The sequence below is a fragment of the Cebus imitator genome, unplaced genomic scaffold (assembly GCF_001604975.1).
Source record: "Cebus imitator isolate Cc_AM_T3 unplaced genomic scaffold, Cebus_imitator-1.0 Scaffold60, whole genome shotgun sequence".
Taxonomy (NCBI): domain Eukaryota; kingdom Metazoa; phylum Chordata; class Mammalia; order Primates; family Cebidae; genus Cebus; species Cebus imitator.
This window is the reverse complement of record NW_016107375.1, coordinates 5,595,998-5,600,361: the sequence shown is the minus strand read 5'-3', so window position 1 is coordinate 5,600,361 and position 4,364 is coordinate 5,595,998.

Genomic DNA, 4,364 nt, shown 5'->3' with positions numbered 1-4,364 from the left:
AAAAAAAAAAAAGAAAAGAAAAAAAAAAATCAATCACAAGGAGGCCTAGTAGAGTGATTGCCAATCCTACTGAGAATCGTCTGGAATCAGAAGTCTTACACCGGGACACCACAAGGACTCATTTTTTCCTCTGCTGACATCTAGTTTCATACCGTTGGGAATTCTACTTCATTTGGAGTAAAAGGGAGATGATGAAAAAAGTGTCTATACCTACCCCGACGGGCTTTTTTTTTCTCCACAGAATTACCATACCGAGATTGTTGTGATATATGTGGGATTTGTGTGTGTGTGTCTGTGTGTGTGTGTGTGTGCGTGTGATGCTGGTTATTATGTCATAGTGGAGACTTATTAATGTTATCTTCACTTTTCAATTTTTTATTTTATTTTATTTCAGACTCGGTCTTGCTCTGTTGCCCGGGATAGAGTGCAGTGGGTTTATCACCATTCATTGCAGCCTCGAACTCCTGGGCTCAAGCAATCCTCCGACCTCAGCCTTCCAAGTAGCTAGGACCACAGGGGCGCACCACCATGCCTGGCTACCTGGCTAATTTTTTTTAGAGACCAGGGTGCAGCGGGGTGGGGGGTGGGGCTCACTAGGTTGGCCAGGGTTGGTCTTGAACTCTTGGCCTCAAGTGATCCTCCCTCCTCAGCCTCCTAAAGTCCTGGGATTACAGGCGTGAGCTACCACACCTGGCCTACTTTTCACTGTTTGGAGAAGAATTTTCAACTCCATCCCCCAAATCCTGGCTTACACCTAAAACCTGAGTTTGGGTGAGGTAAATGAATATCTGGGCTATAAGGGTAATCTCCTGAAACATGGCTTGTAAACACATCCTTTTCTCCAGTATTCTACTGACTATTCAAGATAAGCCCTGGGGAAATAGAAAAACAGTTCTCCTAAGAATCAGGTATAGGAAAAGGCTGTCCAAGTCAAATAAAATATAGACACGAATCTCTAAATTTATTTTTTATTTTTTTATTTTTTTTGAGACTGAGTCTCGCTGTTTCCCAGGCTGATGTGCTGTGGGGCGATCTTGGTTCACTGCAACCCCCGCCTCCAGGATTCAAGGCAATTCTCCTGCCTCAGCCTCTCGAGTATCTGGGATTATAGGCGCGTGCCACTACACTCGGCTGTTTTTGTATTTTTAGTAGAGACGGGGTTTCACTATATTGGCTAGGCTGGTCTCAAACTCCTAACCTCAGATGATCCACCCACCTTGACCTCCCAAAGTGCTGGGATTACAGGTGGGAGCCACCATGCCTTGCCAAATCTCTAAATTTAAAACATTTGGGAAGCAATAAATGTCATTCAGGGCATACACATCAACAGGGTGGCCTTTGGTATGTCAGAAGAACAAAGAGATGGTTAGAGGTTTTATTTTTGTAAAAGAGAAATGCGGCCAGGAGCAGTGGCTCATGCCTACAATCTCAACACATTGGGAGGCCAAGATAGAGGATCACTTGAGCACAGGAGTTCGGGGCTGCAGTGAGCTATGATCACACCAGTACACTCCAGCCTGGGCAACAAAGCAAGACCCTATATCAAAACAAAACAACAACAAAAAAGAGAAATGTTACATACTGCTCCTTAAGAAAGTTCATTGTCACTAGTAAGGTTTTGGGGAGCCACCAAGTTTTGATTGGCAAGTGATGGCAACCAGGTAAAACTATTCTTAGAGTCACTGCAGGTTGTTTTAGCAGCTAATTAAATCAAACTGGTTTAGGTTACAGCAGGCGGTTTTGGCAGCCAGACTTGCAGATAATTACATTTTTGGAGCAATATTACATGCCCTGAGTGCTTTTTTTCCCCTTTACCTCTCCACACTGTTTTAGCTGGGGAAGACAAGAATGACCCAATCAACATTCACAAGCTAACAGGAAAAAATGTGGTTTATAAAATCAACAAAATTAGCTGGGCACAGTGGCTCACACCTGTAATCCCAGCACTTTGTGAGGCTGAGGTGGGTTGATCACTTGAGGTCAGGAGTTCAAGACCAGTCTGGCCAACATAGTGAGATTCCCCACATTCCCCCCACTCCTACCCCCCATCTTTACTAAAAATAAAAACATTAGCTGGGCATGGTGGCATACGCCTGAAATCCCAGCTATTTAGGAGGCTGAGGCACAAGAATCGCTTAAACGTGGGAGATGGAGGTTGCAATGACTACTGCACTCCAGCCTGGACAACAGAGTGAGATTCTGTCTCAAAAAAAAAAAAAAAAAAAAAAAGAAACTAAGAGTCATGGCATGTGGACTTATTTTACTCTCTTCAACAAATCCTGCCGCCACCTGGAATTTCCTTCAGTTTCTCCTTCCTTCAAGTTGTCATCTGTGACTGGTCAATTCTGAAACTACTACCTTCTATAGGAGCTAGATGAAAACCGTTCAAAATGCTTTTTTGTGCCAGGCGCGGTGGCTCACACCTGTAATCCCAGCACTCTAGGAGGCCAAGGCGAGCGGATCACCTGAGGTCAGGAGTGTTAACAAAAAAAAAAACAAAAAAAAAATTTTTTTTGTTTTTTTTTTAAAACAGAAAACCAAGATGCTACCAGCGGTTGTGTTAGGGCAGCAAAAGAGCCAACGTGTTTATTTCACCTTTCAAATTAAGATTACTTAAAAAAATAAATAAATAAATGTCAGTGTCAATGAGTTCACACTGAAATCATACTAATTTCAAGGGAAACAAGTAACAAAAGGCATTAACCCTTACGGCCATTTTCCAACCTATGTTCTCTTTTACTGATGGAGTAATTCGCCATCAGTAAAAATTACTCAAAACCAGGACAAATTCTCAGGTCCAAGTGCCACAAAGCACACACTTTCTGCCGGACAATTTAAAAACCAGCTTTACTGCCGTTCACATGTAATGGTTCTTTGCACCTGCACGATATTTTCACGGTCGTTTCGGTATTCAGCACTACGAGAATGCCTACGTAAGTATTCCAAAAACCTTCATTTATTCCTTTCCTCTGAACTGAGCTCCAGGCAGAGGTGAAATGCTGGGGCCTGCTGACCTTCACACAATGTCAGACTCCCCTGGCTAGCTCCGACAAGAGCTGACAGCAGTCTTCTGACCTTCAGCGCGACGCGACCCCAGAAATCAGCCGAGAGGAAACCTCATCGATGCACAACAGGTGTCGGAGAGCTAGCGCGCAAGCCCTGACCTTCACCCAAGATCTCCCTTCTCCGGCCGCTCTCAGCCGAAGACAGGAATCTTGAGGCACTGTCTCTGAACACCGTCTAGTTCACTCTCCGCCCTGTACCATTCTGCCTCATTCTGCGCAGATGCCAAGCAAAAGTGCCCCTCTGCAGCCTGCTCTGTCCAGCCCGAGCAGCCACGGGTGCAAGATGGCGGCGTTAGCCACAGCCCCTTGCCCTCCTGCAGAAAGAGAGCCCGAACCAGTGCACCACCACCCTGCGGTCCCGCCCGGCCGCCTACACCACGCCGGCCCTCGGTGCTCACCAGTCCGGCCCGCCGAGGGAGGGCGCGGACCACGGCCGCAGCAACGCGCACGGACAGCATCTTTGCAATTTCTCCGCAAGCGGTACCTCCGCAGCCGCAGCCTCCGGACTGACTGGGACAAAATGGCCGAGCCGCAAAGAAGGTCAAGACAGCCGGCCCACCTGACCCGGAAGTACTGCCCCTCGCGTTCACCGCTGCCCCTCCTGGATGCCACTCTGCATTTTTTGGCAGGTTACGTATTTTTTAAGTAACATTTTCTAGTTTAAACATCAAAATGAATGATTAGATATTTTCCAGCTTTGGTCCTGGCATTCGATGTACCTTTATTTTGGTCTTTTGAGTCAACCTTGTGGTTGCCCTGGCGACCACGTGGGTAGTGGAACCAGCTATGCTGCCCCCAATCCGGTTCTAGAGGATGAGGGCGTCACCCCCTCTGGGGGCGCGGCTGTCTTGAGGACCTGGGCGATTATTTGTGTCAGTTTTGTTAGACCGTAGTTTAGCACTTGTAGCAACAGTGAACAGCTAAACCCCGAGACTGGCCACCAGCAGGGCGTCTCCCACGGAGCCCGTTAATCTGGAGGTCGCTGGCCCCACATCAGCCCCTCTGAGTCGAAAATTTGGGCAATCTGAATTTTTAACAAACACCCTCACCGTTCCAGGTGATCCGATCTGCGCTCGAGTTAAAGATTTCCAGCTTTTTTAGATTCATTTTAAAAGAATCCTGTCAGTGAATTAGAACAAACTGTTTAAAAATCCTGACAATTGGGGGAAGGAGAGCATCAACATAAATTAACTAAAGCATGCGGAGCTTAATACCTAGGTGATGGGATGATAGGTACGGCAAACCACCATAGCACACGTTTACCTGTGTAACAAACCTGCACGTCCTGCACATGTATCC